The sequence below is a fragment of the Tachysurus fulvidraco genome, chromosome 18 (genome assembly GCF_022655615.1).
Source record: "Tachysurus fulvidraco isolate hzauxx_2018 chromosome 18, HZAU_PFXX_2.0, whole genome shotgun sequence".
Lineage (NCBI taxonomy): Eukaryota > Metazoa > Chordata > Actinopteri > Siluriformes > Bagridae > Tachysurus > Tachysurus fulvidraco.
This window is the reverse complement of record NC_062535.1, coordinates 11,484,376-11,496,674: the sequence shown is the minus strand read 5'-3', so window position 1 is coordinate 11,496,674 and position 12,299 is coordinate 11,484,376. Positions and strand designations below refer to the sequence as shown.

The 12,299-nt window shown below is 38.1% G+C and overlaps 1 protein-coding gene across 6 annotated transcripts in view; it reads right to left on the bottom strand.

Moving 5' to 3' along the window:
• The window catches only part of LOC113648734 (activating transcription factor 7 interacting protein), a 39,954-nt gene extending 32,089 nt beyond the window's left edge, over positions 1-7,865 (bottom strand). For all 6 annotated transcript variants that reach the window (XM_027156052.2, XM_047802954.1, XM_027156066.2 and 3 more), the window contains exon 1: positions 7,598-7,865. The gene's annotated coding sequence lies outside the window, so the exon portion shown is untranslated. The remainder of the gene's footprint in view (positions 1-7,597) is intronic.
• Between the last annotated feature and the right edge of the window lie 4,434 nt (positions 7,866-12,299).

Here is a 12,299-nt window from a genome sequence, read left to right as displayed (position 1 = left end):
CCATTTGGCCCTTGTCAAAGTCGCTCAAACGCTTACACTTGCCCATTATTACCTGCTTCAAAACACATAAACTTCAAGAACTGGCAGTTCACATGCTGCCTAATATAACCCACCCCATGACAGATGCCATTGATGTTATTGGTGTCACCTGTCTGTGGTTTTGAACAGCTAATCTGTGTATCTCTAATAGTCTCATCCTGTTTGTTATTTTAATAATAAACAACTGACCAAATTCCTCAGACCAAGTCTATATAATGGATAATACAATAAAACATAAAGGATTCATCTTTTTACATACTCTAAACACAGTGATAATTACACAGCAAACTATGTATATACTGGCTATGTTTCTTCTTTGAAATGCCCACAAGAAACACAGAAAACTTTTCATTTGTTAGTCTGAAAGCAGGGTTAGTCAGGAATGCTGCTATAATGCTCTGACCTGGTACCCGTCCTCTGTTTTCCAAAAACATAAGCACCACCACAAACATTTATAATTTCTGCCCGACTGGGAATAGGTCGCAGTGGAAATATTTTTGCTAAAAAATGTCAGCTTTGCACAATGTTCACCAAAATTTCATCTTGTAATCAAAAAAGGTGAAGTTACTAGTTGTAGTTTGTGTAAAAACATAACAGTAAATGTACTGCATGTAACATGGCCCTGACATAAATGAGAAAAAATCCCTAGGAGCAGTCTGTTATTGTACTATATTAAATGTTCATTCTTTCCGAGATGTAAATAACAGCACACTTTTACTGTTAAACCTTTTACATGATTTATGCAATAGTCAGCTACACATAAAATGTTGTTGCTAAGAGAAGTTCCCCTCTTCCCAGGCAGACATTTTACTCTACAATTTCCTGTAACACAAAAATGGCCACCAGCTTGGCTCAGTGGCAGAGGAACTGTTTCAGTGAGCCATTCCTGCTCCAGTGCGGTAGCATCAAATTTTTTGTCTTTTCTGTTCTCTGATTTTACGTTGCCACCCACAGCAGGACAAATCTCTTTACTTGAAAAGTCTGTTTTAATTTTTTAGTTTATATTATAATATATCTTATATCACAAATACATATCCTTTGCTAAGCAAATAATGTTCACAGAATCCCCTAAAATGTCTACTCTGTCACATGAGCATTGTGAAACAAAATCTGGCCATGATGGCTTTATGGTTCAAACGGCCATAGTTGGGTTGAATTTGTGCAAAAAACTGAGCTATATGCTATAAGAAAATCCTTATTACAGCACAAATAGTGATGTTTGGGGTTACAAAGACTGGAGAAGAATACAGCATTCCTTAAAATGAATCCTGTTATGGTAGATTCTGATGTCACTGAGCTGCTTATATACAGTTTTCTTGTTCTATACAATCCATATAAACAACAGTATCTGTAGCTATTTTTACTGATATTACTACTAGATTTCAACATGCTATAAAGGGTACCACTATGCGATCATTTCTGGTTACCTAGAATGTTATCCATGGTTTTTAGAGGACCACAACACAGCACAGAATCACTGAAAGAATTGAATAGCTAGGAAACTGGAATAGCTATAAGCCTAACCTCACTTTCCCCCTCTTCACACAGAGAAATATGCTTTACATGTATTCAGTGATTTATTACTTTTATACTGTGATTAATGGTATAAATAAAAGTATACACACTTTTCTTGTTTTATTTCTTGAAATTTTGAGAAGCTCTTTTTATACTGAGGGCCTTTTAAAATTTGTACAAGCTCAAATATGCAAATGTAATCTATTTCTAAACTGAATTTTTTTCAATAACGTGAATAAAATAATTAAAGGACTGTCATCCAGTAACACCAAGATGATTTATCCAGTAATCTATTTGATTCAGTAAGACTACATCTGTGAAGTAAGTGTTGGATAGGAATAACACTGTCAAAGTCTATCGTAATCTTAAATAACGTACAGCTTTCATAGCAACAAAGACCAGAAGACCCTTGCTCTAATTTAACCATAGCTACAGTTGGATTGAGAGAGCAAGAATATGATAAAGTGTTGTGATCCTTAGCTGGCCGGCATGCTAGGCAGAAGTGAAAAACATGTGGGTACTGAAGTAACATAGTCTTTATCTTAAACTGACTAGTATCTGTTTAAAAATCTAGTCAGATCATCATTGGCTGTGAAGCTATGCACATGTGTGACATGGCTGGTACAAGCCTAGTTCCAGTCCTTAAAATTCTATTTCTGTGCTCCATTTGTGAAAATGTTAATTCACCATAAACAACTAAAACAAATCCACAGACTTATATAGAGATCAAGAGGTGCACAGGAAAATGCAGCACAGTCAACCTGTGAACCAAGGCCATGCACAGTTATGCCCCTCCCCTTAGTGAACACAGTGAATACAGACGAGCGAGTGGAAAATTACTGGAGGATAGACTGTACCATTATATACAGACTAGGGGTGCTTTTTTTAATAAGATACACAACATAAAAAACTCTGCTAAATGATAAATACTACATAACAAATATAATATCATATTATAACGAACTAATAGGCTTACAAAATGTAGCAAAAAAAGTACATTTTGAAAAATTACTGAAAACTGACCAAGGAGTCAAACAATGAAATCTGAGCTCTGGTATGTAACTTTCAAAGCAAAAACAATGAGAGAACAAGGCATAGTGCCCAGTCAATGTGCTACTGGAATACACAAGCAGAAACCTTGTGAAGGCAGGATAACAGGATTGAAGGACTGAGAGCACTGTGAGGTTGTGGGGCAATGTGACATGCAAGGCTCAAAAAATACTTGATACACTGTACAAATCACACACATGTTTATTTAATTAACTGGCACTGTGTGAAATATTTCTAATAAAGAGTACCATAATCATGCTAAACTCGAATAGCTTAGGCATTCAGAACCGATCTACATGTATCATCATGCATTGTATGGATATTCATGCTCTCGGTACTTTAATTGATTAAATTACCCATGTTATTTTTATGTTATTTTTTTCCATCTAAGTACCACAAGTGATCACTTTGTGACCATCAACTCATGTGGGATGAGTACAAAACTGTTTATTGGTTTAGCCAAGCTAACTATGCAAACCTCATTTAAGGGCAGGATGCCATGCCCAATAGACTTGAATGATGTACACAATTGGCAACAATTGTGAACCAGTTTGATAAGCACCTTCGCAGTCTTGACCTAACTGCACCATAACGATACCACGATATGAAATATGATATGGCACCATATGAGAAACACCTCTGTATGGAAACAGAATATGTAAATACCCATTACCCTCCTTCCATGTTGGAGTTTGCCATAGCGAGTGAAGCAAATAGCAGAAAATAAGCTGCTTTCTTGCAGTGCTGCAACAAAAACTGGGGCTTACCTGTTCAGCCCCAATAGAAATGTAAGGGTTAAATTCAATGAAGCTGCCAAAATACATTGGCCCAATGCAAGTGCTGTTAGTGGTAATGCAGCAGCACAAGAAAGAGAGAGTTTGGACAAACTTAGCAGAGCTGCCTCACCTACAGTGACAAAGTCTGATGCCATTCCGGTGAATTTGATAGCTTGATTCTCTAAAATAGATGGCCACCTTGGCTGATGCACTCATAACACATTCTTGGAGTTGGTTGCAGCTCAGCAGCAGTGAATGAGATGCAGGATTGGAATTAGGGCCAATTGACACATCTGAGATCCTGATAAATTCTGCTGACTTAATGGACCTGTTTCATTAAAAAGCTCTGTGCATGTTTAAGAGCATACTGAATGAGTGGTCTGATAACAAGACATGCATACTGGGTACAGTGGCAAATGCAGAAACCCTGGGGCTGAGCTCAATGTCATAGAGAGAGCAGGGGCCTCACCACTGGTACAGGCTGATGAACCTTTGTACAAAGTTTCGAGCCTTTGGGTGCTGTGTAATGCCAGCAGTTCCTGCCTATAATGGGAAAATGGCAACAGAGATCCTTGGGTCAGTGCTCCCATCCATGAAAGTGTAAATCACTGGGTCAGTTAATGACAAGAAGGCCAACTTAAAACACCTTGAGTACAGCCTTCTAGTACCTATAAAGATCTTCGGCACACAAAAGATGATTGTGTAAACGTAAACAGCAGGTCATGGATAGGTGCCCTTGTACAAGCCACCCTCCTCCTACTAAGTTGTGTTTCAGAAACAGAAGATAGAGACAGTTGCACAGGATATCACACACACCAATATTGGTGCTACTGCAACAATCAAAAAAATAAGTGTGATTACATGGTGGTGCATGTTATGACCAAACTTCCATTGAAGATTCCAGAGGACATTTCTGAAAAATACATGGTTGAACTAGACTGGTTTTCCCAACTGCAAAGTTGATGGTATCTTGATAACATCAAGTCAGTGGCTCCAGACCACACTGCCCATTGTCCAAAAACCATATTTCCACATCCCAAATGCTGTGGCATCTTATCACAGGAGTGGAGTGACATACCAGTAAAGTTCTTTGGGTTTGCTGTTGCATCCAAAGTGTTCACAAACTGAAGAAGAGTTTCCTCGATGCCCCTGCAATGCCTGGGTCTTTATGTGATCTCTTCTCATAGGTGACAAGCCAAAAAGAGCTCCTAATCTCACATGTGATCGTTATGGTACAATCACAAGAAGAGTGTGCAGTGCCATATGCCAGCTGTCAGGATTATGGACGTAGTCCATAAATTGCAGGAAATCTGCCAAATTTCTACTCTTGGCAAGGCTGTTGGAAGCAACAAACCAAGCACCATCAAGCCACTACAGTGCTGGTTACCGTGCTGGTTTCACTGCTCACTGACCGAGCCAGAGGTGTTGGGCCACTGCAAATTTTGAGGCACTCAAAAAATAGAAAGGAGAAATCACAACAATTGCATAGCAGCACATGTTGCTAAGGTGAATGAACAAGCTCTCAAAGTGGACGGATGCACAACTTCTGCATCAAGAGCTTGCTGGAAGAATGTACCTGAGGACTGGCAGAAGGTGATCTAGCTCATTTAGAACATATACAGCAAAACCACAGTTTGTGGACAGAGTCAATAATCATTGTGGTCCACAGACATGGCAGAGGTAGGGGCTTTTGGGGCCAGAATGCGGCATGCCTGGCCAAATTTACAGGAAACTACCGACAGACTATGAAATCAACAATAGTCCCAACCTGGCTGAACAGGCCATGGTTTTACCTGTTGTTCATCTGCTACCCATCAGACAAAACATGGGGTCACAGTGGCACAAGAGACCACATACCGAGTCTGGAGTCTTGGAGCTATTTCAGCATAGTGGCATGATCTAAAATGGTAAAATACTTGTGTCCAAATTCCAACTAAATGCCAGTTGTACCACATTTAAATTCTAGGGACCCCCCCCCCCCCCAAAAAAAAAAAAAAAAACATGTCACAGTGTGGCTGAACCTGGACTTGCTGTCATGTTAACTTGCTGCCATGAATCTTTTTATCTTCTCTTGTAGATGAGTATGCACCCATGACAGTCAGGTATCCTGTGATGGTTCTCAAGCAATACATGGCGACAAGGGGACAGTTGGCTTGCAGGTGTCTTCTCAGTGTTTGTGTGCTTTAGAGAGCACCATTAAGGGGATCCATGGTCTCTTTTTTCATGCAATCCTGACCATAAGGCAACAGGGTCCTTCTTCCATTCAATAAGGGGCAATCAATATTGCTACCTTTCTCGCTACCTGCAGGGCAGCACCCAAAGTGTGGCATGCAAAGTGGCAACATGCACATCATGTCTACCTTCACCACATTTCACAGGTTTAATGTTGCTTCATCACACCCTATGTATTATATGGTGAACATAAGTGATTCTCCTCCTCAATAAAGTACAGTATCATAGCTGTTTCTGAGGGTGCCCTATCAGTATGTGTTAGGAACTTTTGGAATTACTAAAATATGGCCTCCAGTAGACCCACGAGAAACTGCCCTGGAAGTCTTGAAGATGAGTAGAAAGGAAGGTCACAAATGTGACTGTGTTTTTACTGTGGTTTTACTACTAAGTAGATTGCCAGGCCATAGCCAAATGATAATCAAAAACATTTTATTAAATACAATAGAGGGTCATGGCCACCAGGCAACAAGCCTTGCAGGCACCCAGCTTGCTAGAACATGTAACTTGTAAGTGACTGTTTTTCCATCACAGTTTATTCCAAATTTCCAAAAGCCACACACCCAATGATATAAGTATATGGTACAACCCCTAAAAAATATTTATAAAAGAAAACATTATACCTTACCATCTTGATACCAATATTCACTGACAGACATTGCCATTCCAAAAGGGACAGTAGACACACCAAAGTAGAACAGATTCAAGGTAATAGAAAATCTAATGTTAATAACGATAGTTATGAATGTTATATTAAAGCCTACCATTTATTAACCACCAGGGCCATTGGGAAACATATAGGTACCACCTTGAGCATACGTTTCTACATGCCGAGATTTTCTCAAAAGCTCATCGCAGCATTTAATGCAGATTTGCAACAGATTCCACCTCACAGTTATATTATTCCATTTTTCTTATCTGTGAACATGTTGAATGTGTGCATTTGAGAAATTAGAGGAACCTGAGAACATTGAAAATTATTTTAATCCCCTTGAAGATACAGACATTAGAAATAATACAAAAATTATTAAAATACTCAAAATTGTTCACATTTATTTGGGGGTGTGTTTTACATATCTGAAACATTCTGTTGTTTTCAGCACAGACCACATGCTAAACATGTATTGTACCCAAAGTATTGTATTTAAGCAGTTTATGGTCCACCTTTAAACTAGGGTCTTGTTGGGTTTTTGTCTGCATTAGTCAAAATGCAAATATCTTGTATCAAGCACTGCACACACCAAACGGTGTGACAAATTGTAAACTACATTCAAATGTGGCTTGAAAAATTCAAGATTTAAAGAGTGTTTTTTGAACAAACACCAGACAATTAAATAAAATTATTCAAGCTAAAATCTAGATTTTAAGTAGTTCTTCATAAATTTGACCTATATCTAAATTTAGATTTTAACAAGTTCTGCATGAACTTGACCTGGCGTATGCTAATTCATTTTTGGTTCTCATTTGCTTCCAGTGGGCCACTGGAAAATAATTCACTTTCTGCCAGGAAAATTGTATTCACCATTAAAGTACCATAACTACCTACATGTCTAAAGGACTCAATATGATGGCAACTTGTTGCAAGGGGCACAGTAATTATATGCCATTGCACAATCACATCCATGTTAAGGTTAACTCATTACAGTGTCATTACATTTCAGTGTCTTAAATAATTGTGCTCTAAAATGATAACTTGCAATAACTTAAAAATGATTGGTTGTTGGTTGATTCCATTTAGCAGCTAATGCATATCTAACAAAAATATATAAACGTCAGGGTTACTGTTGGATTAAGTAATGCAATATCAGAATATCAGGACCTTCACAAGTAACAGGGTTAACAGTTGTATTCAAAAGACGTGTAAAATGGCTGAAACAATTAAAACTAACGAATGGGACTGAAATGTTGATAAACAGTCAAAAATGCAGTAGTGTTAAAAATGCATTTTAGAAAACAGCGAACGAAGTTGGTTAAGTGCAAAAACTCACCGTGTTTAGACCGGCGATGCGCGTGTACTTTTTACCGGTACGTCCAGAAAGCATGAGCAAATATCTGGTCTTTGCTTTTGTTATTGTTTACATGCACTGATTCAGTTCCTGATTTGCAAGTACCAGGCTTACAGCGCGACTCGTCAACGCGTAAGGGTGACGGAATTGCATACAGTCACACAAACACACAAGTGGACTGACTGTAGACAGTAGGAGTGAGTGTGTGTGTGTGTGTGTGTGTGTGTGTGTGTGTGTGTGTGTGTGTGTGAGTGTGCGTGTGCGTGTGACCGCGGTCTGGGTGAAACAGTGTATAGTCTCGAGCGCTCTTCCTCTCTCGCGCGCTCGAGAGCAGTTCCGAAAGGAGGGGGGAAGGTCTGTGCGAGAGCAAAGCGATTGAGAGAAAACGACTACCTCCTACCTGCTGGAGAGAGTTTAGCAGAAAAAACAAAATAAATGACGCTATATGAGCTAAAATGAACAAACAAATTGTTATAAATTGTGAATGGTGTAACAACGTGCACGAGTTACTATGAAATTATCTATCGTTTGTGTTATATATATTTATATATTTATATATATATATGTTTCCATATATTGTAGTTTGATATCGTTTTAACCGCGATATCGTATTGAAATGTTTTAGAATTCATACAGAGACATTATTAACATGCAATACTGGTAATAATGCTTGTAATTGTCTGTAACGATATGCATATATAAGCAGTGTTATGTGTATATACATGTTATGTTAGAGTCAACTGTATTGACGCTTCTCAGATGTGTCATATATCAACTAAACCCATGCAAGAACGACTTTATGGGGATCGTTTCACTGTGCCCGACCCTCCCACCACTTTCACCCTCCTCCTACCATTTTCACCTTCCTCCTTTCGCACAATCCCCATACGACCACGTGCGCGTGGGGTGTGTGTGCGTGTGTGTGTATGGGGGATGGGGGGAATTAGGATACCGAATTCACGATACATGTGGTCATCGTGATATATTTAAAGAGATGTGTAACGCATATGAAAAGGAGAGCTAATGTTGTCAAAATGCACATGCAATAACAATAAAAAAATAAAAGAATTAGGATTGTGGTGAGGAAAGTGGGGGAAGGGGAAACACGAGATGTGCGCGGGAGGGGGGAAGGGTGGGTGGGTGGAGCCTGTGCGTGCACAATGTCAATGCAATATGTTCAGCTCTGTCTGAAATATACAGCAGAACACATATATATATATATATATACATATATGCTGAATTATAGGTTAGAATTGTTGTTACTGTGTCATCGGTTGTATATCCCATAATTACAAAATTTACTATAATATTAATCTATTATTATTATTCTCTATAAATGACTAATCTCCAAAAAACAGCTTTTTTTATTTACCCTTTTGCCTCATATTTTAATGTATTTGCTCATACTGTGCATGATTCATCAGTATTAATGACTCATAACAAAATGACTTTTGCATAATCTTCAATTAAAAGGTCTGTAAACATTAGCAAAGAAGCTAGTTTTCTGTCAGTTTACTGTCTTCGTAGGAAACAACCTTACTATTTAGAAATAAGCGATATTGGTGGGCTAAACACCTTCCGGTTACATAAAAAGACAAAAGAACAAAAAAAATAAAGATATGGAAAAACTCAAGAGTGAAAATTTGCTAAAAGCTATTAGTAAATAGTCAGCCATTTTGTTGCTAATCCACATTCAGTTTGAGACTTTGTGTGTTTTCTGTCTGCCTAAAATGTCTGCTAGCCTATTTATATTGCAGTTCTACCAACAACCTCTAGGGAAAAATAGATATGTTTTACATCTGGAAAGGATATATATATAGATATAGATATATATATATATATATATATATATATCACATGCTTATTTAGGCCTTATCTGATATGTGGCCCCCAGCAATAACGTCGATTCATATTAAATGCCTCGCTTCTCGCCTTCAGATCAGGACAGAAAGAGACATCCAGGATTTGAGAACAGCATTTTAGGTTTTTTGTTTTGTTTTCAGTTCATCTTAACATTTCAGGTCCTAAAACAAAAAGACTGTAGCAGAATCTGTTAATAAAAAAAGCAATGTTGTGTACAAATAAAAATAAATAGTTCAGTTGAGTATATGGATTAACACGCATAAGGAAACGTGTAGAAACTTAGTCAAAAGTTAAATGGGTCATGTGTAAAATTATAATACAAGTAGGTACTCAGGGCAACAGCCTCCATTTTTTCTTTTCTAGATTTTTCTAAAGCAACTCTCTGACCACGCCCATTTCCCCTCACTACGAAGAGGGAGGGGTTGAAGGAGAGGCGCGCGCGAAGAAACAATCAGCCTGAGAACAAACATGGTGACAGTTTGACAGCCATGAAGAAAAAAGATCTCATTTGATCTAATCTAATTTAAACGATCACAAGTCTTACTCTATCATTAGAAAACATTTCATGATAGTTCCAACTTAATTTAGATCAAGTGATTAAAGAGTTGACGTGTTTTTGTAAAGAATGTTATATTATGTCGTGATACTATGTTAAACGAAATTGTGTCATTTAATATTCGATATCTGCGATGTTGCATTGTCGCGCATATCGAAAACCCGCGCACTTCGACTGTCGCGTTCCACGTGGCGCTCGTGCGCCAGCGTTGGGCTGTGTGCCATCCTGTGGACATGCTGAACATGTTTGATGTTGTGTTTATTGTCCTACTACGTCCCCTGGTGGTGACAATACATGTTTACGTGTGTATAGAAGTGGTAGGTGGTGTACTGCTTCAGGAGGTTGTGAGCTTTAATCCCAGGTCCACCAAGTTGCAAATCCTGTGCCCCAGAATAAGATCCTACTAGGCCACTTAACCATTAATTGCTCAGTTGTATAAAATGATAACATGATTTTTCTTCTGAAACTAAATAAATGTCAATTGTTTAGAGCCGGTGTGCATATGCACGTGTGTACTGTATGTCACTTTACATAACGGTGTCAGCCAAATGAAGTAAATACAATTTGTCAACTCTGGTCCTGGAATGCGTTCTGTCCTTTGAAAGGACATGCACATGCTCTCACTGAAAGACATGATGTACAACTTTCTCCAACATCTTGAGAAGCTCTATGGTGCAGCTACTATGACAACTCTACCAATTTATTTAAGTCTAAGTATTACAAATATATACTACAAATATGTTTGTTTTTAACAGTTATTGCATTTAACCAAAATGTAACAGGCTAAGAGCTTTATAGGTTATTCAGTTAGGTAAAAAAAAACTTGAATGCAAAATCCTCAATGAGGCAATGTTTTCCACTTGAAGTTTCTTATCTACTCATAGACACACAATCCGTTTGCCCATTGTGGTTTGTGAAAACCTACAGGGGCATAGTGAGTTTGTCTGAACTTCCTTATCTTTAATGAGTCAGCAGGCTACTGTTGTCATAGCTAGGAGTAACAAGCTAGTAGTAACTTGACCCCAAGGCTTCTTACTCTAGATCAGGGGTCGGCAGTCTTAAACACTCAAAGAGCCATTTGGACCCGTTTCCCACAGAAAAAAACACAGGGAGCCACAAAACCCATTTGACATCTAAAATGAAGAGAACACTGTATATATCGTGTTTTACCTTTATGGAAAGTATAGAAAAAAAAATGTAGTGTGTTGCATTTATGAAATCAATGAACTGCTACCGAGTAAACGAAATTTTATTTCTGCAGGCAAACAAAAATATTTTGAACAGTTTGAACTACCCTTAAGTAAAAAGACGCTGGGTTGAAGGTTACTTTCAAATAAAATGTTCAATGTCTAATTGAGTCATCTTCGGTTCTCAAGCTTTGAAGACAGGCAAGCGTGACATCTCCAACTCCCACACAACCCCAACTTTTTTCATTGGTTGTTGGGTTAAATCTTTCCCAGATATTGCTATTTTCTGATTGGCTATTGTGTAGCCTCTTTTTTGATTGGCTGATAAGTGTCAGGCTCGACTAATGACTTCAGGGGAGACGAGCTTGATTCCTGCGCTTTTCTGCATGAGAAATACGATGTGTGGTGGGAGAACGTGATAAAAGACCTACATGCGTTCACAAGTCGGCAGTTATGACGCATATTTTGAGCGACAAAAAAATTAAACAGGGTTTATTTTAATGTTACAAGAGCATCATAATCTTAGAATTTAGAATTACTTTTTTTAACTAACTAAATAACCAACTAAAATAAAATAAATTTAAATAAAATTTTTATTTTCCAAATCTACAGGGAGCCGCAGCAGAGGGATGAAAGAGCCACTTGCGGCTCCGGAGCCGCGGGTTCCCGACCCCTGCTCTAGATTCTAGTTAATATGTTAGCAACTAACGTTTTTCTGTACATAAACAAGATCGACAAAATCTGATTAATTATCATTAAAGTAGTATTTTTTGTGTTTCCAACACACAGATAGACAAATGCTTCATGACAGTCACTTCTTAGTGATTTCTAACATTACCTGGTTTAGTTTAGAAACAGTCCTGGTTATACAACAGAGACAAAGTTCAGTAAGAAAAAAATAAGAACCACAAAGTTGGGTTTAACAATCGGCTGTTCTTTCTTAGTTGGCTGTTCATGTGCAGGTCAGTGTTCTGAGGTACTGCACAGTGATTTGTTATTTAAATTTCTGCAGTATTTCATAGAGCAGAAACACTGTAGACGGCATACAGTTATAGAAAATTCGAGGGGAATCAAAAAG